We start from the raw sequence: 27,007 nt of genomic DNA on the forward strand, positions 1-27,007 counted from the left end.
AGATGGTTAAGGTAGAAGCTAGGTCCAGGGTCACAAAGCTCTTGAAGAGAGCTTTCAAGATCACCTAGTGAAACAGAGCAGGATGCTATGGTCCTCTCCACATGTCCTCTGTCTGCCTTTTGTCTATGGAAAAACTTTAGCCAAAGAATAATTTTAATCAGAGAAGTGAGAAAATGCAGAAGCAAAGGAAAACAGTCCAACAAGACTAAATAATAATAGTTTAATCATCAAGCATAGTCAAGGACCCTTATTTCCTCTTCAAGGGCTATAGATAATATTGTGAGCCATGTCTTTTGAGCTGTCTTGTAGGTACTGAAATCCCCACCAGGCAGAAGAAGTTAACCACATCATGACCAGACTGTAGCCATGACATAAGCTGCCACAATTCCGAGAGCTGGCCTCAAAGAAATGGGAACAAACTGACTCTGGAACTGAAAATTAGCTGTACCTAAAACAATCTCTCTCGATGACACTGGTCAGACCACCACATGACCAATTTCAAGATGGCTCTCAGAGCTGACTGTGCTGTTTCAACATGTAACCCCCTCCCTCTGCCTATAAAAACTCTTGTGCCCTGATAGTGGCAGGCGGGGAGAGTCGGCCTTTGGACAGGAGTCCGCCCTCCCACCCTGGTTGCTGGCCTCCGAAATAAAGCAAACTTTCCTTTCCACCAAGCTTGCCTCTTTGTTGGCTTTTGGGCTTTTGAGTGGTGAGCAGCTGGCCTCCACTTTCAGTTACACTAGTTCAACCCCTTTTTGATAAAGATGAGGATACTGAGAGCCATGGTGCTCACTGCTTTCTTGGTGTTTCTTAGAAGGAGATAATTCAATCGTTTTTAATTTGTATCTTTCTTGCTCTTTCGTCACTTCATTTACCCCATAAATATATTTTGAATGCCTTCTCTGTGCCAATCAATGTCTAATATATTAAAGAAATAAAGAAGATGGATAATTTTTTCTATATACCAAGAAATCTAGAAAAAGGGGAATTGGAGAGAAAGAATTTAATTATTATAAATATATACTGCTTTAAAGTTTTCTGAGTAATTTTGCATAGCATATTCTATCTAACCATGACAAACAACTTTCAGTTATAGGCAACAAAATTTTCAATATTTCTTTAGACTTGACTCGGGGAGAGTCTTCTCTCCTGGTCAGCAAGCATCCTTCTATGTGAGAATGATTCATGAACTATTATTGACCTGGCTCTCCGAATAGCATTTGAAAACATGCAAGACCAGTGGAATTTAATACATATTTCTTTTCTGGTAACAACCAGACTTCTAAAAATTAGGGCAACATGAACTAGTCCTCCCTGAACCAGTTGACCGTTGATTCAGGGATTTATCTCTAATAATGGTCTTTCAGTCTCCAAGGCAGTTATCACAATCAAAGTCACCCAGCTAGGTGAGCAATGGCTGACCACACCTATAAGCAAGGCCAACTTTACCCCTTGGGTACTTTAAATATTTGGCTTACTTCCCCAAATGGATTCTCTGACTGGCCATGGAATCTCAGGGTTAAAGATATTAGGGGATCAGGGAATGAGTCAGAATATGCAACTCATTGCCCACAGGAAATGATCAGATGATGTGATTATAACCTACTTGGGGATGTTCTGGGCTAGTCAGTATAGCCAATGGTGAATGTTATCTGAGGATTAACTCCCCAATTGCTTGGGCATGGAAGCTTCACCAGGAGCAGGATATAAACACACAATGTGTTGGCTAATCTCTGCGATTTCTGTAACTATGATTTGAAGGAGCTTATAATTTAGTGGAAGGAAACAAGAAATTTTAATGCATGGAGTACTTTTGCTTAAAGGAGGATCACTTCATAGCCAGTGGTTTGTGGAGAAGATGCCTGAGAAGACTTTCTGAAGGGTCAGATCTGATCTTAGTCCCGAAAGATGCATGAGAGTTGGCCAGGTGATGAATGAGTGGGAGGGGTTCTAAGCAAAGGAAACAATATGAGCAAAGTTTAGAGGCAGAAAACAGGAAGGTGGTTACAGGGAGCTAGAATTTGGTGTTAATAAAGTAGGAACAGCAAAGCAGCTGGGAGATGAGGCTAAGGAGGCAACTCTGTATCGTGCTGAAGAACCCATAGCAACAGATCTGTCTAAGGGCAGCCTGAATAGGGATGGTGGAAATAGAAGAGGAGATAATTTCTGCCTGGGGAGACCATGATCTCCTATTCACAGTGGTTGTCGACTGTTCAGCTAGAAATATGCTGCTTTGATATAAAAGTTATTTTGAGCTGAAGACAATTGAGAAACAGCAGATTTCAAAAAACTCTCCTCTTTCCTCTCATTTGCCTAAAAGCAGGATATAAATTTCCATTTTTAAAGGTGTCTCACCCTCTCATACCAGGAAGAGGAGGACAACTCTTAGGTTCTTAGTCAAGGGAGACAACTCTAGACTCTTAATCAGCCCAGAGAAGAACAAGAGGAATCTGCATAACACACCTTACTAAAATAACCCTTATCTTCCATTAGTTCCGCCCATATACTTACTTTTCCACAGTTTCTGGCCCCTAAAAGCTAAACCCCTTTTCTCTGTCTTGTCACTTCTCTACAAATGCACTGTTCTTTGTTAAGATGCTATATAAGCCCCAAGCTATAACCACTCCTTCGAGTTACTTGTCAGTTTCTCCTGAGTGTATGTGTGCTGCACGTATTAATAAACTGTTTTTCTCTTATTAATCTGTCTTTTGTCAGTTTAATTTCTAGGGCCCCAGCCACAGAACCTAGTAAGGTAGAGGAAGAGTTTTTTTCCTCCCCTACAGAGGCAATGTCTTCTGAATAGCTCTTCTTATTTTGTTTTAGTTAAACTTTGCACTTAACCAACTTCTGAAAGAATGAAGTCAAAGCAGGTCATTTCAGAATCTGCACTGAAAGTCAAAGCATCCTTTTACTTAACCCAAGACTAATAACTAAGGGAATCTCTGGGAAGGACCATTGAGTAGATCTGCCCAGACTCTGCACTGCATAATTCCAGGCGGAGCTTTGCTGTTGGCTACAGTATGAATGATACCTCCTGGAGTTCCATAGTATAGTTATCCCTGTTTGGAACTGAATTGACTTTAACATGAGGAGAAACAAATTAAGCAGAGTTTCTAGCACTTTGACTTCTTCAAAGCTTCAAAATTCACCTCTTAAAAACACCAGCCAGTTGACAGAGACATGGAACTCTTTTATATACTGTTTAGTGAACTCAGGTTTCTCAGTAAAACGATGGTACTGTCTAAGATAATCTCCAGGACCTTTTGTTTAGAAGAGTCTATATTTATGGGGATTGATGTGTTTTTTTATTTTTCGCAGTTATAGGAGTTGTAGTTCAGATAAAAGCAAAACACAATGTCCCCTTCTCCACTGCCCTGCCCCTGACAAGGTTAAGAATTTATAAGGAATTTCTCTAAAAATACAAAGCGTAATTTAAAAAAATATTTAGATACAATTGATATATAACATTATGTTTGTTTCAGGTGTATAACATAATGATTCAATATTTGTATATACTGTGAAATAATCACCACAATAAATCTAGCTAACATCCATCACCACACAGAGTCACACCTTTTTCTTTTTGCGATCAGAACTTTTAAGATTTACTGTGTTAGCAACTTTCAAACATACAGTACAGTGTTTTTAACTACAGTCACCATGCTGAACATTATATCCCCAGGACTTATTTATTTATAACCAAAAGGAAAACACAGTATCTGAAGACATTTGAGCCTGTTTTGGAAATGTAGTGTAGGCTATGTAGCTGATACCTAGGGCACGATACCAGGGTTGCTTGTTCTAGGTGTAAGAGGCTACTCGCCTGAGAGCCACTTCTGTAAGTCCTGTTCCTACCCGGGAGTTTTCCTGGTTTGCAATTATGTCATTGTAGAGACTATGGATCTTTATTTTATTTGAAGAAGAAAACTGCATCAAGGTTTCTGGTTCAAGGAGGGTCCTCTACGTGGAGAATAGAACTTGTTGTGCAGGATTCCTCTTTTCCTTGTTGCTCATCTAATAGCGCTCCTCTGGGCGAGTAGGCCAGTCCTGTTTCTCTCAGAACTTTCATCTGAAGAACAACATCAAAGCCTGGTTGGCTCCTGTGTCCCTTTGTTTTCTTGTTGGGCCATGCTTTTGAATAGTTTTCCAAACAAGGAGAAATTCTCCTCTTTTCTTAATATTTCAGTGTACACTTTTCTCATTGTCCTGTTGAAAGTGAAAAACGTTCCCTTGGCCCAGTTTTATCTTATACTGTTGACAGGATGAAAAACACTCTGGCGTGTGACTTGGTGCTCAGACGTCCCTCCACCCGCATGTCAATTGGAAGACCGTTCATCCTCGCTCCCACACCTTCCCAGAGTGAAGGTGGGCTAGGTGACATTTTAAAATTAGCTCCCTTTGATTTATGAATGGACTTTATTCTTTCACCTGTAATAAATGCACTCATGCCATTTTCCTGTCAGAGTTCTGGCAAGCCCTTCTATTCATTGGGGTGCAATTTTCCTAGTTGTGTGTGGGTAGCACCGGGGGGAGGAGAAGAATATATGTGGCTGTTAGTGGAAGGAATTACAAACTTTCTGTCGGCAATAGCAAATATCTCTGATAGTCAAGTTAGGAGTCACATTAAAGTTGAGCCGTGAAGTCACTGAGACTATACAAGATAAGGAAAGAACACTTCTCATGATGGTGCTCCATTCATTATGAGAGAAGTAAGTGTCACAATAGCTTACAGGGTCCTAAAGGATCTGGTCCCAGGTTACATCTCTGATCTCGCCTCCCACTATTCTCTTCTCATTCCCTCCACTTCGGCCACACTGGCTTCCTGGTTGTTCCTTGGACAAGCCTGGTACACTCTGCCATAGGGCCTTTGCATTGGCTGTTTCTACTGCTGGAATTCTTTTTGCTCACATGTCTGCTGGGCTAACTTCAGCCTTTCCTTCAAATCTTGGCTCAAATGTCACCTTCTCAATGACACTATTCCTGCTCTCCTATATGAGTGGCAAGCCTGTCTGCTACCTCTCACTCCCAATATTACTTACCCTGCTCTACTTTTTCCTTTTCCCATGGCACTTACCTATTGTACAACACTAAATAATCCATTTACTGGGTCTATTATTGCCTGTCTCCCCTGGTAGGTGGATCCATATGAGAACAGGGATCTTGGCCTGTTTTGTTCATTGATATATCCCAGATGACTCAAACAGTGCCTGGGATGTAGTTGCCCTTAGGAAATATTTGCTGAATTAAGGAAACATACAAGCCAGAGAGGTCTTTACTGTCCGCCTCTCTGTATGACCCCCACCCCCTGCCTTATCCCATAATTGTCTCATTTTTATCTTTTTATTTATTTTTTAAAATCATTTCTTTTTTTCTTTTTCTTTTTGGCCACACCATGGGTATCCCACAAAGGCTTGCAGGATCTTAGTTCCCCAGCCAGGGATTGAACCCAGGCCCTGGCAGTGAAAGCGCAGGGTCCTAACCACTGGACTGCCAGGGAATTCCCACTTGTCTTATTTTTAAACATTCTTTTTTTTAATTGAAGTATATATCCTATGATAAACCATAATGGAAAAGAATATATATATATGAAAAAAAGAAAGTATATTTAAACATCCTTTTTTACTTGAAATTACTTATTCAATGTCAGTATTTCCCCATAGACTACAGACTCCCCTAGTACAAGATCACATCTATTTTACTGTATTTTCTGTATCCCCAACATTTTCATAATACCATGAAAACAATGGGTACTCAACTAATTGTTATATGAAGAAATATAATGTGGATGATGTTTAATTGTGATGACATTTGTTATCAATTTCCTGAATAAGTGATTTATTTCATCATTTTATTTTAGTCTTAAGTTACATGATATGGCCACCACTCAGAGTAATCTGTACTGTCCATTCCAGGTCATTAGATAAGTGTTAATGATGCCCTAGACCAGATATCTGGAAAAACTAACACCTCACTTATGCCTTAAAATGACCAGAAGAAAATACTCTAAAAATCCCATGGAAAAATTACTTAACAAGCTAATTAATTTGGACTTCATAAATTTTCTTTCCAAATATTATTTCCCAGGAAGTACTAGAAGAGATTCAATCATCTTCTTCACTCTCTAAAGTAGCTCTTGGTGACATCTTTCACTTTGTCCTGTTTTGTTCTCTTTATGCACTTACCTTTCACTGTATTACACTTCCTTGTTAGTTTATTTTGTCTTTTCGCTATAATGATAAGTACCATGAGAGGATGCATTAATTGTCTGGGACTGCTGAAACAAATGATAACAGACCTGGTGGTTGAAAACAACAAAAATGTGTTCTCACAGAGTTCTGAGACCAGAAGGCTGAGTCCCAGGCGTCAGCAGTGCTGAGTTCCCTCTGAGGGCTCTGGTGGAGAGTGCCTGCTTGCCTCTCCCAGCTTCTGGTGACTGCTGACAATCCTGGCATTGCGTGGCTCCTAGGCACATCACCTCAATCTCTGCCTCCGTGTTCACATGGCCTGCTCCCCTGTGCTTCTCTATGTCTGTGTCTGTTTCCCCTTCCCTTCTAAAGACTTATCATGGGATTTAGGACCCATCCTAATCCAGGATGATCTTATCTCAAAAGCCTTCACTTAATTACCTTTGCAAAGGTTCCTTTCCCTAATAAGATTGAATTTATAGGTTCCAGATGGATATATCTTTCGGAGGGCCACTATTTACCCCACTGCAGGGGCTTGACTATATTAATCAGTGCTGTATCGCTAGTATATAGGATGATTCCTTGAAGATATAGTGGGTGCTCAATAAATATTTGTGGAATGACATAAAGGAAAAAAGGCCATAAAATACAATGATCCCTAGACTTCCTGGCAAATACCAAATATGGTGGCAGTGTGGCTGTTAGAATCCTATAGGATGAGGCAGAGGATCCTTCGGAGGGTGTCAAAGGACAAAGTACTTTAGAACAAAGCCAGTTCAGTCTTTGAAATTTAAACCCCTCAACTCACCTCTCTCTCTCCCTGATGCTTTGGTTCTCAAGGAGGAGAACCACCAAGGAAGTCAAAAGATGATCAGGTGCTAATGGTAGACTGTTACTGGGAGAGTTAATAATTGCATGCAGAGAGAGAAGGAGAAAATGCATCCAGAAAGCACTGGATTCTGCGTTGCCCTCTCTATAGAAGCACTATCTGTGCTCAGCTTTGCATCAGGCACAGTTATGTCATCAGAACATGGGATGTGGTTTCCATACCATGTATGAGCTCCCCTCTAAAAAAGACCAGTGTATGTAAAGGAACCTCAAAAATATTAGTCCATACATAGGCTGTGTTGTATGGCAGACCCAGGTGCAGGAGAATTTAGAGAAAAGATTATAATGAAGGCAGAAACTGTCAGAAAACATAGGTTTTAGCTGGTCCCGAAAGGGTGGTTAAGATATAGCTACGTGAGACTTTCCCGAGGAGGAAGATGTTGAGGAAAGACATGAAGACAGGGATGTATAGGGCACATTAAAGAGGTGCACAGCTCGGCTGGGGCTCTGGGAGGAAACAGGTCAATTTGGAGAGGATAGGGAGTTAGAGTGCATCATGGGAAATCAGACATGTGAGGTGAGGAGAAAGGACAGCAGATTCATTTTTAAAAATCAGCTTTCTTTCTAGTTGAAGATTATCAGAACTCATTTTTTTTTTGTCTCAGCTTATTCCTTCATCTCTTAATATATGCCCTCTTACAGTGGGCAGCTGAGAAAAAAAGAAATGTCTCCACTTGTCCTAAGCAGATGAATCCTACTTTTTTGTGTTTTGTTATTTTAAAGCCAGGACCATTGAATAATCTTCATTTGTTAACTTTTCAGCATTTTGCCCTCTAAATAGCATCATAAGGCACATTCTGCTTTTTATCTTATGAATTTTTCCATTTCTCTTGTGATTTTTTTCCTCTCTGAAATGTCCATTTTATTAAATGCTGTCATGTAGCAATTCTTGTTTCTTGTCACATTAGATTTAGTTCCTTAAAAGTATTTGGCCATCACCAGAGTTCTAGTTCTGGAAAACTGTATGAGGCTTTAATGTTCCTTAAAATGGATTTCACTATAGTTTGTTGCCTACTCAGTAACATCGTATTTGAAATGAATGAAAACAATTGTACTCCCAGATCTTAAGATATTATTGGCATTAGTTTAATGGTAATTCTCTTCATAAAGTGCCTTGGAAACTAAGTTTTCAACTATCTATTAATTATTTAAGTGCTGGAGCTGAAGAACAGTTCAAAGGAACTCTGAACAAGTGCCAAATCTTTAGATTTGTTACTTCAGCCTCCTTAAACTTTCAAAAGAATCTGACATGCAAATTCTCTAAGAATTATTAAAATAAGAGTAAAAGTTCAAGAACCAATTAAGAAAATCATTGGAGATGATTGTATCTGGAATTTAGACTAAGGTTTGTGTTAAAATGAAGTGCACAATGATAAGCCAAAGCAAAATATAAGAAAATAAAAAATGTAGCCCTTATCTGATAAAAAGAAAAACAAACCAAAAAATCTCTTCAATCAGAAGAAATGGATTTTTTATCTGGCACTAATTTATTGCCTAAGTCAAGGAACAGTGAACACTTTGGATGATATATTAAGAATTTCTTAAAAGATGCAGAAATATTCTTTGGCCATTTAGTGTGTCACTGATCAGTAAAAATTAAGGATATGATATTAAATTCTACATTGAATGTTTTTACACTGAAAGTGAAGGGGACAAACATTTAATGAAAGCTGTAGCAGACAGAACCTATCAAATGCCAATTCTTCCTTTTTTGTGAAAGAACCCAGGGCAGTGTGCCCAGCTGAAAAACTGTTTTCCAGTCTACTTTGCAGTTAGGTATCGCTGTGTGACAAATTTCTGGTCAGAGATGTAAGTGACAGTTACTTCTAGACAGGCTCCCATAAGGGAGGGTTGAATTATTCCCCTCCACTGTGCCCAGCGGCCATCTTGACCATGAGGTGACTTCAGAGATTGAAAATAAGAGGTCTCTGGGCTCCTAAAGACTTCTGGATCTGTCATACCAGCCTTGGACTTCCTACCCCTGGGCTTCTTTTCTGTAGGAGAATAAACCCTTGTGTGTTTAATCCACTGGAGTTGGATCTCTTTTGCCAGCAGCCAAATTAAACTGCTAACTTAAACACATGCCCATGTAGTGTCAGTTGCTTTTTAAATGGTATCTATCTCTAAGTTGTCTCAACTGCCCTTTGAGTCATATATTACTGATTTAGAGCATTTGAGGACCTGGCTAAGGTCATAAGAATATTTAGGAGAGTTAGGATTTGAGCTTAACTCAGGTCTGTATGCATTCAAGTGCTAAAGTTCCCAATACACTTGTGATCTGACCTGAAGGCTTGCTCCAGGGGCTGAGCTTAGAAGATCTGGTGTCTCTCTCCAGATTTCCATTTTGGATCTCCATTGTCATAACATTTCTTGGCAGTGCTAAGAGGAAACTTGGGAAGAGCTTTGTCCGGTATAATAAAAGCTTGAAGGTAGACTCCACATCCTTTGGGATCCATGTATTGGGAACATGAGAATCAAAAGAAAAACTCAAAAGGAAGAGGAAATTGAAGACAACAGTTCATGCATCAGCATCCTTTCTTGAGCTCTACAATAACCCTGGAGACTCTATAGTTTATTTTGCTAAGTGAGGTGTTATTGCTTCTATATGCCCTTTCTCCTCACTTCCAAGAAAGTTGTATTGCCTGGAAGACTGATTTGTAAAAAAAGCATGAAGAATAAGAGGGATGGTGATTAAAAAGTTGACTTAGAGGGGCTTCCCTGGTGGCACAGTGGTTGAGAGTCTGCCTGCCGATGCAGGGGACACAGGTTCATGCCTTGGTCCGGGAAGATCCCACATGCCGCAGAGCGGCTGAGCCTGTGAGCCATGGCCTGTGGGCCATGGCCGCTGAGCCTGTGCATCCAGAGCCTGGGGTCCGCAACCAGAGAGGCCACAGCAGTTAGAGGCCCGCGGACCGTGAAAAAAAAAAAAAAAAGTTGACTTAGAGAATGGCTTTCTAAAGCCCATGACTCTACTAAAAGGATAATGGTCACTTACCCCTTCTTCCCACATCACGCTTATTTCCCAGTGGTTTCCTAGGGCAAGTCCTCAGCAGTGCTTATTGCAAGACCTCTAGCTGGCCTCCCTCTGCTGTTCTCTGGCCCACTCCAGGCGGTTTTATGCACCTGCACTGGAGTCCCCTTTTCCAACATAAATGGGAATCTGTTGTTCCCCTTCCTTACAAATTTCTGATAAATCCCATTACCTTCAAGTTGGAGGCCAAACTCCTTGACCTGTCATTGTGTCCCTTAATTCTCCAGTTTCATCTCCTATAGCCTCATCCCCATACGCTAATGCTCATCTCCCCATAGGTCACACTGAGCTTCCCATTCTGCAACATTCTCTTTTACACATGGCCAACTTCAGGCTAACCAGTTCTGACAATATACTATTAGAACCAGGCTATTTTTGAATTTAACTTACATTGCTCATTTATAATGCCTGAGTCCCACTTCCCAAAGGTCTTACATTTGCTATAAAGGTGCCAGTGTTACCTTTATTTTTCTCTTTCCTCCTATTCTCTCAAGTGATTTTAACAGTGGGCTGTGGCTTCTCAGATTGTGAGCTTATTTCTCTTGACACTAGGTAATATTTGCAATTTAAGGGTGTCACTGACCAACCTTGAGGCACTGCCTCCTATTCATTTTCCCCCAGCTGAGTTGGCAGTATTGCTTTTTTGTTATTCTCTAAAAAATTTATTTTCTCAGTTTATAGACAGCATACATTTTCTTCTTCATTCAGCATCTCAGCTTCATTATTTATTACCCCCTTGCAAAAAAAAAATTGTTCATGAACTCTTTAATCCTAGTAATGAAGCAACTAAAGACCGTTCTAAATTTACCCTATTTGTTGGACTGAGAGGAGGCGTCATCTTGAGGGTATTCGAGTGCCCTATTGTCACCACCTGCCCTCTAATTGAACAAAGTCTAGTCTTCTTTTTGGATGTGGTAGCTCTCTGGGGTTATTTAAAATGTTTACCGAAGGAGAATGAGCCCAGAGCACTCATCTCTTCTCATTGCTTCTCTAATGCTCCTCTATACAGATAATTCCTAAATCTGTCTTTCTGACATTGATAGCAAGTTCAGATGCCTATCTCAGAGTTTATTGGGCATTTCCACCGAGATATCCTACTGGGACGTAAAATTTAATATCTAAAAATAAACTCTCAACACCCCATAAAACAAACAATCTATCCTCCAGAGGGATGTAGATCTATTAATGGTGCCATCTTGGTCAAAATCATCAAGGTAATTTCATCAGTCTCTTTCCTGCTCAAAAATTACTTACGGGAAATTAAACTCATAAACTTGATGTTCAAAGCATTCTACAGATTGACCCTGATGTCTTTCCAGCTTCCTGCTTCACTATTTCCTCCCACCAATCCTTCACTGTGGTCAGGCATGTATTCACTGCTACAGAGAATATTTTTTCTCTCTATTTGTTTAAGCAATACTCCTTCAGGAATGTCCTCCTTTCTCTAGTCATAGAGTTGCAATGAGGTCACTGAAAGCTTGGCACCTTTGGTCCACAGAATTGTCCTGACTTCCTGAACTATTCCTTTAGACTTTGAGTATGTACCACTCCTTTGGTATGTATTAAATATATTATAGAAGATTCGATATGACTTGTAAAAGTTAACACAGCACAAAATTAATGATGAAAACTAAAACTATTTATAAAGAGCAGGAAGAGGTGTTAACAGATAATCTGAGGTGAAATGTTTGCTCTACTGGGTCACAAACGTGGCTGACTTTCCAAGCAGCTGAGCCAAACCACAAGGTGCATTGGGTCACATCATCCTCATTTTATGGTTTAATTTTTAGAAAAGGGAACCATATGAGAAAGCTCTGGAGAAAGCAACATTTTTCTGGAATGAAACTCACAATTGATTTACAGTGTGCATCTTTTAGCACAGGCTCTGGACACGCAGGCTCAGCGGCCATGGCTCACGGGCCTAGCCACTCTGCGGCATGTGGGACCTTCCCAGACTGGGGCACAAACCCGTGTTCCCTGCATCGGCAGGTGGACTCTCAACCACTGTGCCACCAGGGAAGCCCCCAGTGTTCGTCTTTTTTCATAGGTAAATCTAGTTCACAGTGAAAAGGGGACAAAGGTACTTCTTGCATGAAATCTTCCAGTATCAACCCTTTATAAAGAATACAGTGTGAAATGAAGAGCTGAGATAGTGTGATTCTGGACCTGTACTTTCTATTGATCTAACAATACCAAGATAGAGCTTGGTAAATCTAAAAAAAATAGGTGGTGTGCTTGTCCATTCGATTCTGTCCTATTGGATATAAGAGCTTTTGGATGACAGTCAATTTCTCTGACAAGTGCTTGTTCTGCATGCAGTTTATGTTGCTGATAAAAGTGAGAACCACATGCTTAGAGACCAGATGCACCGAAGGCAGAGTTGTCATTCTGTTGTGAAAATTTAAAAACCAGAGTTGTGTTCCACCCAGACAGTCCAGCCTACTTCTTCTCAGATGACCAGAAATGGAGCCAATTTCCTCCTTCCAAAATACCCCCCAGCACTAAAAATCATGAGATTGTACCTATAAAACCATTACTACAATGTTACCTATAAGTGAGTCTAGGAAAAAACTGGAAATGGAGATTGAAAATTTTAAAATTTTTATTGAATTAAATTTTATTACAAAGATAGAATTAAGGGATCAATAATTTCTGGTCTTAAAATTTGCTTGCTGGTTAATACTTAACAACAAATAAAAATACGAAAAGAGCATTCTATCTTCTCCAGCTAATTTAGTTGTGTGAGACCCAGAGTCAGCTTTAACGTCTTCAGCAAAAATCCTTCCAACAAAAATGCTTGACACTCATTTCTCTTCTCCAGTAGAAAGACTGACCCAAGGGAAACAGGGAGTGACCAAGTTGGTCCTCTTTCCCTCTAGTCCTCTAAACAACACCCTTTCCTGAGTTAAGACCCTAATATTCTTGCAGGATCTGATGCTGGTTCCCTGGAGGATCCTTTTTCTCTCATCTCTTACTTCTCTCTATCCCAGGGCTGAAGGGGGCTTATACTGTGCTTCTGGCTTCTTCTGATGTTATTTAATCATCAATAACAATATTTAATTCCCTAACACCATTATCTGGTGTCATAGAATTAATTTCTATGCTTTCTTTGTTATTTCTGCCTCCGGAGATGTTACTATGTTGGACATGACATGACAGGACAGAAAAAACCGAAGCGAAATAGTGTGTCTTATAATTGTTTGTAAAGCTGGTGAGTATCCATTACTGAGAAACTGACATAAAGTGATTCTGGGACTATGCTTTCTGGTGACCTGACAATTCTAATATAGGTCTAGGAGAACACAAAAGGTTGGGCAATTAATGATTTTGCTCATAGGACCCCTGGTCTTAGTTTCTCTTAGGTCTTAGCTCCAGATTATTGGGAGGGGATCTCGAAGACCTCACAGTTCTCTCCCCATCTCTGGCCATTCTTACTCTCTCTGTCACTGAGCTAGGCCAGTCATCCCCTTGTCCTATGGTTTTCTCTGCCTGGAATATTCTACCCTGGGTACCCATGTGTCTGGTTTTCTTTCACCTTCTAAGTGTCAGTTATAACGGAACCTCAGAGACACTTTCTATAGGCATCTAATATAAAGTACCTTTTACTTTTGTACGCCCTATCCAATTATCCCATTTTATTTTTGCCATATATAAGAACATGCATTTATTGCTTGCTTCTTGACTGTCTATCTCCAAAACCTGATTAGAATAGGCTATTTTCTGTCTTGTTCACTGCTAATTTCCAGCTCTTGTATCACTCCCTGGCAGATGGAAGGTGTTCAATAAATATTTGTTGAATGATTGAGTTCTGTATGAATATAAGAGGCACACCTAAATGTAGGCAGCTCTCTGATCAGGAGAAGTCTTGGATTGGGCAGACAATGTAAAAGTTGCATTTTCATCTTATTGGAGAAGATTCACAAACATTATAATGCTAGTACTGTAGACAAGGAGATGGAGAATAAAGTTGTAACTGGAGTAGAGTGCAGGGGATCCTGAAAAGTGCCTTGTGAGCACATGAAAGATGCAGAACAGGAGAAAGATAATATTATTTAGAATGTAAAATAACTTACAGAATACAAGCTAGAATACCAACCAATCTGGGCCAATGGAGATCTTTTGAAAATTTTCTAAAAAAAAAAAGATGAATAAAAAAGGGAATGTGAACACCTCTATGCACTGGTGGGGATAAATCTCCAAATGACATTGTAAAATGGAAAAGTATGAAAATTTTCTCTTAATCTTGCCCAGACTTTTTTTCTTTCTTTTTTTTTAACATCTTTATTGGAGTGTAATTGCTTTACGATGGTGTGTTTGTTTCTGCTGTATAACAAACTGAATCAGCTATACATATACATATATCCCCATATCCCCTCCCTTTTGTGTCTCCCTCCCCGCCTCCATATCCCACCCCTCTAGGTGGACACAAACCACCGAGCTGATCTCCCTGTGCTATGCGGCTGCTTCCCACTAGCTATCTATTTTACATTTGGTAGTGTATATATGTCCATGCCACTCTCTCACTTCGTCCCAGCTTACGCTTCCCCTGCCCTGTGTCCTCAAGTCCATACTCTACGTCTGTGTCTTTATTTCTGTTCTGCCCCTAAGCTCTTCAGAACCTTTTTTTTTTTAGATTCCATATGTATGTCTTAGCATATGATATTTGTTTTTCTCTTTCTGACTTACTTCACTCTGTATGACCATCTCTAGGTCCATCCACCTCACTAAAAATAACTCAATTTTGTTTCTTTTTATGGCTGAGTAATATTCCATTGTATATATATGAGACATCTTCTTTATCCATTCATCTGTCGATGGACACTTAGGTTGCTTCCATGTCCTAGCTATTGTAAATAGAGCTGCAATGAAGATTTTGGTACATGACTCTTTTTGAATTATGGTTTTCTCAGGGTATATGCCCAGTAGTGGAATTCCTGGTCATATGGTAGTTCTATTTTTAATTTTTTAAGAAACCTCCATACTGTTCTCCATAGTGGCTGTATCAATTTATATTCCCACCATCAGTGCAGAGTTCTCTTTTCTCCACACCCTCTCCAGCATTTATTGTTTCTAGATTTTTTGATGATGGCCATTCTGACTGGTGTGAGATGACATCTCATTGTAGTTTTGATTTGCATTTCTCTAATGATTAATGATGTTGAGCATCCTTTCATGTGTTTGTTGGCAATCTGTATATCTTCTTTGGAGCTGTCTGTTTAGGTCTTCTGCCTATTTTTGGATTGGGTTGTTTGTTTTTTTGATATTGAACTGCATGAGCTGCTTGTATATTTTGGAGATTAATCCTTTGTCAGTTGCTTCATTTGCAAATATTTTCTCCCATTCTGAGGGTTGTCTTTTCATCTTGTTTATGACTTCCTTTGCTGTGCAAAAGCTTTTAAGTTTCATTAGATCCCATTTGTTTATTTTTGTTTTTATTTCCATTTCTCTAGGAGGTGGGTCAAAAAGGATCTTGCTGTGATTTATGTCATAGAGTGTTCTGCCTATGTTTTCCTCGAAGAGTTTGATAGTGTCTGGCATTACATTTAGGTCTTTAATCCATTTTGAGTTTATTTTTGTGTATGGTGTTAGGGAGTGTTCTAATTTCATACTTTTACATGTACCTGTCCAGTTTTCCCAGCACCCCTTATTGAAGAGGCTGTCTTTTCTCCATTGTATATTCTTGCCTCCTTTATCAAAGATAAGGTGACAATATGTGAGTGGGTTTGTCTCTGGGCTTTCTATCCTGTTCCACTGATCTATATTTCTGGTTTTGTGCCAGTACCATACTGTCTTGATTACTGTACCTTTGTAGTATAGACTCACCTCCATTTTTGAAAGATGTTTTTGCTAGGTATAGAATGTTTGACAGTTTTTTTTTTCAGCTTTTTAAAGATGTGGTTCCATTGTCTTCTGAATTCTATTCTTTCTGATCAAAGCTCTAATTGTTGTTGTTCCCTTTATGGGATGAGTCTTTTTAAACTCTGGTTGCTTTAAAGGTTTTTCTTTTGTCTTTTGTTTTTATAGTTTCCTTTGATGTTACCAGGTGTTTTTTTATTTGGTTTTAATCCTGCTTGGGTTTCACTGAGCTTCCTGGATCTGTGGGTTGAGATCAACTTTAGAAAAATTTTGGTCCTTATTTCTTTAACTATAATTTTCTGCCCAATGCTTTCTCTTCTTTCCTTCTGGGACTCCAATGACATGTGTCTTAGACTGCTTTATGCTATTCCACAGGTAATTCATGTTCTGTTTATTTTTTTAAAATATGTTCTTTTTCTGCACTTCTGTTTGGATGACTTCTATTGAGCTGCATTCAAATTCACCAATTATTTTCTTTGTTATGGCCAATCTTTTAGAGTGATCCACTGAATTTTTTATTTCAAATATTATATTTTTTAGTTCTAATATTTTCATTTGGTTCTTTTCTTTCTCAAAATTTCTAAAAATTCTATATAGCTTCTAAAATTCGGTGTCTTCTCATCTATCCTACTAATCTTTTCCTGTTGAGTCCTTAAATATTTTTAGTGATTTCAAAGTCTCTTTCTTCTAATTCCAACATCTGGACCATCTCCTGCCCTGCTTTTATTAACTAATTTTTTTTCTTGACTATGAGTCACATTTTTCTATGTTTCCCACATGTAGTGAGATTTAATTGCATACATACTTGATACAGTAATAATAAATTTTAGACAACAGAGAATTCTGTTATCTTCCTCTGAAGAGTGTGTAATTTTGTTCTAACAGGTAGTTGTATTGCAGGAAGGTCATCTTGAGCCTGGGAAATCTTGGTTCTAGTCTTTCTCAGAGTAGGTTTGTTTTAGTTTTGTCATTATTCCTAAGGCAAATCTCTCAGCCTGGGGATAAGGTCTTTATTTTTCTTTCAGGGTCTTTTTAATAGCTTAGTTGGAGCACAGTTTACATACCATAACATTAACCCATTGTGAGTATATAATTCATAGATTTTTGGTAAATTTATAGAGTTGTGCAACTATAACCACAATACAGTGTTTTTAAATTGTAAAATACAGATAAAATAAATTTTGCCATTTTAACTATTTTTAAATGTATAGTTCATTGGCATTAAGTAATTCACACTGTTGGGCAACTATTACTGCAGCCATCTCCAGAACTCCTTTGTATCTTGCTAAACTGAAACTCTATGCCTGTTAAACAGTAACTAACCATTCCCCTTTCTTTCCGGCCACAAAAACCTCCATTCTACGTTCTGTCTCTGTGAATTTGACTACACTAGGTACCTATATAAGTTGAATCATATAGTATTTGTCCTTTTGCAACTGGCTTATTTCACTTAATATACTAATGCCTTCAAGTTTCATCTATGTTGTAGCATGTGTCAGACTTTCCTTTCTTTTTAAGGCTAAATAATATTGCATTGTGTATATATACCACATTTTATTTATCCACAGCTCAGTTTTAGAACATTTCCATCACTCCAAAAACTCCCTTATGCCTGCTTGAAGTTAATCCCCACTCTCTCCCCCAGCCCTAGATAACCACTGATCTGCTTTCTGTGTTTATAAACTTACTTTCTCTAACCATTCATATAAATAGAATAATAAAATATGTGGCTTTTGCATCTAGGTTCTTTCATTTTAGAAATTGAGAAGAGATCTTTGTTCCTAGGGCATGGCCATTCTGGAGTTTTAATTGACGCCAAAGGCATTTACCAAATCCTTCTAATTTGATGGGTCTTGAACTTCAAACTCTGTATCCCCTGGGGTGAGTGGCCACTGAAATCTATGCACAGGTCTTTCAGCTTTCCAGCCATCACTTCCCTCCTGAGTCCTTAGAATCTTACCCTGCACAAGTACAGTTCAAAGGTTAACAGAGAACTTGGGGGTAGTTAATGCACAGATTTGGGGGCTCCCACTATTGTGACTCCCTTCTGAGATTTCTTACAATTTCTAGCTACTATGGTAGTCCACAAATACTCAGGCTAGTAATATTAAGGCTCTCTACTGGAACTTATCCTTCATGCCCAGGATCGGAGTGTGCCCCCAGAAAAAACAGAATAACATGGGTCTTACTCACTTTAGTTGCCTCTTTTAAGCATTGAATGTCTTCCCAATTCTGCCTCCTTTTGGTCACTCTCCAGTGACTTTAAATGTTTGCTCTTTACATTTTGTCTAGAATATGTAATATGTATGTATATATATATATATATATATATATATATATATATATATATATATATATATATATATATATATATATATATATATAATGTAGTTGGTAGGAGGGTTAGTCTGAAAGAAGATACTACCATTACAAGAGTCAGAAGATTTCATGACAAGAAGATTATATGTGTATGAAAGATAAGCATTAAGAAAGAGGTTCAGACTCAATAATTAAGATACCATCACTTCAGAATTTATGATAATTCAGACAGAACTTTATCTGTAATTTCTTTAAAGAAATGAATATTATCAATAGGATCATAAGAATAGTTCTTCAACTACCTAGGGAGAAAATCCTATATCTTTCTTGTCATTTTTATTTTGTACTTTGTTTTAAAAACATCAAATTCTTTGTAATATATACTTCTAAACATGTAACTACCATGGTGATAGTTGCTGGATAAATAGTGAGAACAGTTAACATTGCTTGAGCACTTATTATGTACCAGGTACTATAATAAAAGCTTTATAGTATGAGCTCTTTTAATATTAACAAAAGAGAAAGTGCATCAAATTAGTAGTAGCTTCAGGAACTTGAACCCAGGGACCTACTTATAGAGCCTGCTCATTTCACTATCAGGAATACCTCACTGGGATGAGCACTTGAGGACTAAGGGTGCCGTGTGAAAGGGGAGGTTGTGCACTCTGTCTGCTGATTAGTCCAAACCTTCAACGGGCTGGTCATATCCACCCTTGATGCTTCTGGAGAAGCAAGGCCTCTTCTGAGGAGGATCTGGGTGAATGTGGTGTCACAGATTCCACTCACCCTTAAGCTGGAGGGGAAAATTCACATTTTTTTTTTCCTGCGATGAGTTGTACAGTTTGTCAAAACATCAGCCAGGACTGGGTGACCTTAAATTCTATGAGAAAACTAATGGCTCAGTTTCTATGGAGCTCATTTATGGGCAGACTAACTGGTCCACTGGTGTTCTTTGTATGTGGGGAGAGGATGCTGGAGCTGTCATTAAGCCTCAAAACTTAGATGTTCCAGGTTTCTGCTGCCTCCTCTTTGGCCTCCCAGGATGGACAATTTTTCACATGTGTCATCCAGTTCATGCTTCGCCGCCCGAATCCTCTTTCTCATGCAGGCAGCTTTTCTAATTATCTCCTGCTGAAGACAGCCAACTGACCGCGGACGGTTGTCAGTTAGGCAGGACTTGGTTCCCTAATGGGAAGGCACAGCTAACTGCTGCTCTGATTATCAAGTTGAAGCATTTTTATTATACCCTAAACAGCCATCTAATTTCATTGTGACAGGAGAGGGAAGAAAATGAATAGAATATCTTGATGGGTCAAAATACTGCCAACATACCGACCCATGAATTTGTTCACAAAATGAGCAAACATTTCCTTACTGGAAACAGATATACCAATATATTAACAGAGGTTACTTCTTGGTGGTTAGTTTATAGATGGTTTTTATTTTCTTATTTGTGTTTTCCTGTACTTTCTGTATTCTAAAAAATAATATATATTACTTTTGGACTCAGATTTTTAAAAAAGGAGAGATAGGGTAGCCTGGCCTTCAGGGTCCTACTTTCAACATAGAACTGAGGCTCAGAGCCCTGCTTCAGAAAGCCATAAACCATCCCTAAAGCCTAAGACCTTAAAAAAATTCAAACAGACCCAGAATTGTAATTTTCCTCTGAAAACTGTCCAACTGCTCAGTTTCTTATAAATATATAAATATAAACAAAATATTTATTTAAAATATTTTAATTTAATTTAATTAATTAATTTAAAATATTTATATAAATATAAATAAATATATAAATATAAATAAAAAATGAACAGGGTATATGATTTTCCATTTAAATCCAACATGTGGTAGACATCTAATAAACATCTGATGAATACATACAAGAAAGAGTGAGTGAAGGCAAGAATAACATATTCGGCCAGGAGTTTTTCAATTGCAAGTTTCTGAAAACTGAATATAAATAGGGCCATATTGATTATTGTACCTGGAAGGTTGAGGGTCAAAATGGACTCAGGTATATTTTCCCTTTGCTTAGCTGCCCATGAATTGGCTTCAGATTCTCCCTGGCTCCTTTACAGTTATGTCACATGAATGTGACCCTAGACAGCTTTGTAGTTACATTCTTAGAGCTTTTAATTCAAAGTAAAAGAAGAACTTGGCTTCAGCTCCCATTTGGGAATTCCAGGTAAGCCTTCAACTGGATCACTATGAATCATAGCCCACCCTTGTAGCCAGCATGGGTGGGTATTGTGACTGACAACCCCTCCAAACCCTACAGAGCTGGGAAGAATCCCTCAGAGAAAGGGAGTGGGAGGTGCAGATGCCAGGAGAAGTAAGAAGGGAGGCAAACAGAGCAGACAAATTCCACACATCATCTAGAGAGAAGCATTATTAATCATGAAAATGACAACATTGATAATAACTGAGATTTGTTATATGCAGGTACAATCTGAGCCCTTCACACACATTATCTCAAAGCTGTTCCACAACCCTACAGGTACTAAGGATCAGAGCCATTAAATGACTAAGCCAAGGGCAAAGAAAATGATGGATAATGAAGAGGTTAGCACTTAATGGGGTCTAATAGAAAGGGGGCGAATGTATTGAGATGCTTTAAACTTAGACACGCCCGCTGATAACATGCTTGACCTATTTTTTTTCAAAAAAAGGAAAGAAGGTCAACCATGAACAAAATTTAGGGCTAGATTGCTGACATATATTTTAATTTACAAATTTATGCCTTCATTGGACTCTGGCAACCAGACATTTAACTTTTCATGTTACTTGATTTATTTCACATTAAGGTGATTCATTAATCATGTAACTGAACAACTTAGTTTTTATGGCTTTTAAAAATGTAAGTAAAGTCATTTTTATTCAAGCAAATCCAGAAATTTAAAAAAGTCACTTAACCAGGTATGTGTTTTCATTTGGGATTCAGGAAACATTGACAGTGTATGACTTTACATTAAAAAAAAATGTTTGTATAAGGCTAGTCATGGAAAGGTCATGTATTCAGTGGTTCAGAGGATGGGGTCTGGGCCAGATCTGGTTTGGAATCCAGGCTCTTGATGCTGCCTTTTTAGCTGTGTGCAACTGAACAGTGTGTTCAGTGCCTTGTTCTCCTCATGTGTGGAATGGAGATAAGCATAGATCCTCTCTTAGAAGGTTTCTGTGTGGATTACAATGCATCCATTCAATCCATCAAAGGGGTTAGAGCAATGCCAGCTTAATAAATGGTCACCCTTAATTTTATTAGAGCTCTCTTTGCATTTGTGTAGAGGCTTTTTTTTCAGTTTCTGCATAAGACTTGTTTTGTTTCTGTTTTTGTTTTTATCACAGATCTACATCAAAGAGGAAATAGTATTGCTGTCAGCATTAGAGAGGCTGTGTTCAATCCCTCGATCTGCAGCCACTGGGGGATATGGGGGAAATCATTTCACACGTCTGGATTGCTGAAGCATTAAGTGTCCGTACCAATAACAACTAATTGACTCTTTTGTATTACACAGTATTGAACTCCCCAATTGAGACTGATGTTCAGTGAGAAGATGAAAAGATGCCTGACGGCAAGGACTTTGCAAGTCTCAGGAGTTAGAGAAAAGAGGGCTGAGTCTTCAGACCAGGGCATTTACAGCATCAAAGAAACGAGGTGGCAACTGGGTAACTGCTGTTAAATCAAGGACCCCAAATACCAAAGTAAAATAAAATAAAATAAAAGGCATTCTTCAAAACCTACAAGAAATTTCAAAGCTGGCAGATTAAAGTTAAACTTTGCATATTTCAAGTTGATCACATGAGAATATTGATGTCTAAATAATGAAAATGTATTATTTAATTGCATTTGTCTTTGCTTTTCAGTTACTTATTAAGAAGCTAAAGGTCGATACTTTCTTAGCTTTGTCTTCCTAGGTTAGATGAAAGTCCACTGAGATAAGAGACTCAGAAGAAGAAATGAACAAAAGTAATGAACCAATCCATATTTATTCCCATATGCCGGTCGTCGATTTTGAATAATTTACTGTGTGTGCACACAGTTTACTACATCAAGAGGTGCCTGGAAATCAGAGAGAGTGATGATCAAGTTGAAAACTCTCTGATCAGAGAGCTAATATCTTGTTCCAACATATATTTAGGTACTGAGCTAATTCTTCTGCTGATCTTAGGTTTAATGGGTTGATTTTCTTGTGATCCAAAAACTTAAAGGTAGAAATACGATCATTCTAAATTTATTGCCTACTTTTATCATCCTATGAACTTGTGCTTTATTGATTTTTAAGAAAAGAATCAGGTACTGACCATCCATGGACATAAAAGCCAGGAAAAAGATGAATTTGCATTTTGAAAAAGAAAAATATCTATATCGTCTTTTGCTTTGAAAGTTTTCCCCTTGAGATGAATACACATGCTTTATAAATATTAACTCAAGTCCCTTTTGACATTTGGCCTGTGTGAAGAAGATTCTAAGTCAAAACCTGGAAGCTTTAAGTCTCTTCTATGAATGAAAAGTCTTCACTGTTCTCAAAGCATCCACAAATTGCATTTGAATCTTTTCATATTTTTTTTTCTTTAACTTGGCCTGGGCCTCACCTCTGCCCCACTCCTGAGATACAGAGTTCATTTAGCATTCCAAATGTTCATGACATTGAAGTGGGGGGCTTGGATAGAGGTAAAAATGAGGAAAGGGAAAATTTCTGTGTTTGTGGGGTTTAAGTTCTAAAATTGGAAAAGTGTAGTTTTTTTTTTCTTTTAAAGAAACTACACTGCTCAAGATATTAGTCAAAAGAATTTTTGAAGATTTTTGGGAGGGGTCTGTATAACTTAGCATTTATCTTATAGTTCTATGAAAATATTCCAATGATAAAATTTTAGATTTAAAAAGTTATAAATATCAGTGTTGGACCATGTTTGAATTTTTATAAGCTTGTAACTGATTTTTTTTTCCTGTACCATTTCTTCCAAACATTAAAAATCATGACTTAGGCTTCTGATGGGTTAAAAATATATTCTGAGTAATGTTCAACCTTTAGTTCCACCACATGCTCTTGTATGAGTAATGCTACCTCACCCCAAATCGAAGCATGGGAAATTTGCATTCCCTCAAAGGATTGTAAATGAGCCCCTTGTCAAGCTGCCAGAGTAAATTAACAAGATTTAAATTTTGCCATAATATCTATCGGAAATTCAAATGACTAGTAATTAAAGCAGTGCTTGCTCTCTTGTGACATATGCAGCGTGACAAAACAGTCCTGATATGTCACCTCTCTGCTTCTGCCTGTTTTATTATAGCTAGTTGGGCACCAGGTGGCTTATCTGTAGAGTGTCTTGCAGTCTATTAAATTCTAAGTGTGAAACAGAAATAAAACACAATAAATATTTTATGGTATGAGTGAATACATGTTCCTCAAAGCCATTCTGTACCCTTGAGTTTTATAAGGATAGCCTTTTCTATAATAAAATAGTTTATCATTATAGAAAAAAAAATTAAATACACAAGAGGGAAAGACTACCCATAATCCATCACCCAGAGATAATAGCTTTTAATATTATATTTGTGTATTTGGGCCCAGATATTTTGTTTATATTCAGAAATAATTGGGATCATATGACATATAAATTGTATAAATTGGTTTTAAAACATCTCTTTCTGATTATGAAGGCAATGTAGTAACATTAGTGAACACTTGGAAAATAAAAAAAAGAAGAAGATAAAAATAATCTCAAATCCCACCCAGGGATAACAACTATCAATAGTTTACTTCTAATTATAATATTTTTTCTTTGCATATTTGTGTATATTTAAAAGTGCACACTAATAATGAATAATGGATTGTTATGTAAATGAGGCTAATGTTAATAAAGATACAGGTAACACTGAAAGAAAGAAAAATACACAATAAATAGTAATTTTTTATGGCATAGTGAGCAGAGGAATATCACAGAACTTTGGTGGAAGATGTTGTGCAGTGGGGGTAGTGACAGATAATATGTTTATTTATCTTTCATAGAAAAACTTAATGAGTCAGGTCATCAAAAATGAATTAAAATATTGAAAATAAGTTTTCAGTTTACTTGGCAATGAAAATAGTTCCCACTTATTTCCAGGAAATTCTGATTATGTGTTGAGGGGAGAGGAGACAGAGTTTGGAGAGAAGAAACTTCCCATTATGGGTTTCTCCCAGTCAGTGTCATAACTGCAGGAAATCATTTAGCCACTGTTAGCAATGCTGGACCCCAACTTTGTCAAGTAGTCTTTCAAATGATCATTAAATATGGCAAACAAAGGATTCCAGCTGAACTCTGGGGTGAAGAATGGGTCTCAAGAAACACATTTTCTAGAATTATGGGAAGAAGCCCAACAACCCAGAAGCAAAGGAGAAATACTTGAGAAAGTCTAAGTGTATAAAGATTTGTCCCCAGGCTATTGAATACTTCTAAGAACACATATCCAATTGCATTTCCAAGTTTGGAATTGTAACTAAATAAGTTAAGTCTCAAGAGACCTTTATAAAGCTGGGCTATTATAAAGTTTTAAAATTTTTGATTCATCTTGGTTGGAGTACTCTATTAAGTTGTTTGGGTTTTTTTCCCCCAGAACCCAGGTGTAGGCTTTCTGGGCATTTTCATACCTGAGACTGTCTTTCTGGACATTCTTTGTTCATATTCTTTTCCTCTTAAATTCCATAGACATTGCTCCAATGTCTTTTGCCAACTGGTCTTGCTGGGGAGACATTTTAAGTCGGTCTTTTTTTTTTTTTTTTTTTTTTTTTTTTTTTGCGGTATGCGGGCCTCTTGCTGTTGTGGCCTCTCCCGTTGCAGAGCACAGGCTCCGGACGCGCAGGCTCAGCGGCCATGGCTCACGGGCCCAGCCACTCCACGGCATGTGGGATCCTCCCGGACCGGGGCACGAACCCGTGTCCCCTGCATCCGCAGGTGGACTCTCAACCACTGTGCCACCAGGGAAGCCCCTAAGTCGGTCTTTTTGTATATTTGTAAATAATGGGTAATTTCTGCTTGATCTTTTGTAGATTTTTTTTCCCTTTATTTTTCAATCTTGGTCCATTAACTCTCATTTGGATTTTGATATTGAAACTAAAGAGCTGGCTTGCCCTTAAATCCCAAAGTATTCATCAGGGATTTATATACCATGAGACTATATGTGCAATAAGAATATTATGCAGTGGGCACATAAGGCACATGTGCCCTCATGTCCAGATATGATACGCTCACCAACCCTCAGCTGAACAGCTTAATATGCTGTGTTTCTAATATAAGCATTGCTTATGCCAGTGGCCTCTGGCTGGGGTGGGTTCTCCGAGTCATAGTGAGACAGAAGTTTAAGAAGAATCATTTTTCTAGAAAAGGATGACCTCCCTGGACTGGTCTTTTTGACTGCAATATTTCACTTATTGATTGATGGAATTTATGTCAAGATTGAGAAGGGGATTTTGCAGTGAATCCCTGATGAACTAGAGAAGGAGGAACATTTGGCTTGGAATCCATCATAGTCCAAAATGAATACTTGAACATTACAAGTAAAGCAACAGCTGAATGTATATGGTAAAGACTGAGGATCACAAACATTTTGGTCTAATTACATGGCAGTAATTGAAAGTTTTACTCAGGATGTAATACTATCGTTGAATTGATTGAGCCTGTATCTCATTAAACTCCTGTAACCTTCACATTCAGGTATTTTATCAATTTCAAAAGAAATTCCTTCATTGTGCCTTTACTGCTTTTAATAAAGTTGTTTTCTTGTTTCCTTCTCAGGAACACAGACATAATCCTTAAGGACATTTCATTTTTATGTTCTAAATAACTATTATCCTCTAATTTTTAAAAACCTCTTTCTCTTTTTTGTTTTGCAATTGAGGAGAACTTAAATTTGTTCTCCATATCACTGATTCACTTTTCTGTTGTGTACATTTTGCTTTTTGCTGCCAAAAAGGTACATTTTAGTTCTGTCTTAGTCCATCCGGGCTACTATAACAAAATACCAGACTTGGAGGTTTATAAACAACAGAAATTTATTGTTCACAGTTCTGGAGGCTGTAAGTCCGAGATCATGGTGCCAGCATGGTCGGGTGAGGACCCTTTTCTGGGTCATGGACTTTTTATTGTGGTCTCACATGGCAGATGGAGCAAGGGAGCTCAGTGGGATAACTTATATAAGAGCACTAATCCCACCCATGAGGGCCCCACCCTCATGACCTAATCACCTCCCAAAGGCCCCACCTCCTAAAACCTTGGGGATTAGGATTTCAACATAGGAATTTGGGGGAAAACACATACATACAGACCCTAGCCATTCTATCTTAATTTTGTTTCCTTGTAGTTCTTTATTATCCCAGTTATCTCCTTTTTCATTTACTTCAAATTTTGTTTTAATATCAACTGGTTCCTATGACTTTTGGTTCTTTTTAAAATATATAATAGAGGCAGAATATTTTTGCAGTCTACCGAGGGTATCAAACAATTTGGAAACTGTTTGGTTCATGAAGTATGTGTTTTTAAAAGTTTAGTCTCATTCTGAATCTTGAAGATGAACCCTTCATGCAGGCTTTTAAATTAACCCTTAGAACAAGAGAGAACTCTAGATTCAGTGTCCATCTGCAAGTGAGTGGATTCCCCTAGGTGTGACTCATAGTCTCCTTGGATGCAAGCGGAACTCCCCCCCTCAGATCCATAGCTGGGGGCCAAGTCCACGTGTGTATCTTCCAACCCA

At 38.2% G+C, this 27,007-nt stretch overlaps 1 protein-coding gene across 1 annotated transcript in view; it reads left to right on the plus strand.

Annotated features, from left to right (window-relative positions):
• Window positions 1–22,036, plus strand: part of EPB41L2 (erythrocyte membrane protein band 4.1 like 2) — a 272,775-nt gene extending 250,739 nt beyond the window's left edge. Inside the window, exon 23 of the mRNA XM_060114849.1 lies at window positions 21,622–22,036. The gene's annotated coding sequence lies outside the window, so the exon portion shown is untranslated. The remainder of the gene's footprint in view (window positions 1–21,621) is intronic.
• Window positions 22,037–27,007: the final 4,971 nt, after the last annotated feature.

Source organism: Mesoplodon densirostris, chromosome 12 (assembly GCF_025265405.1).
Source record: "Mesoplodon densirostris isolate mMesDen1 chromosome 12, mMesDen1 primary haplotype, whole genome shotgun sequence".
NCBI lineage: Eukaryota > Metazoa > Chordata > Mammalia > Artiodactyla > Ziphiidae > Mesoplodon > Mesoplodon densirostris.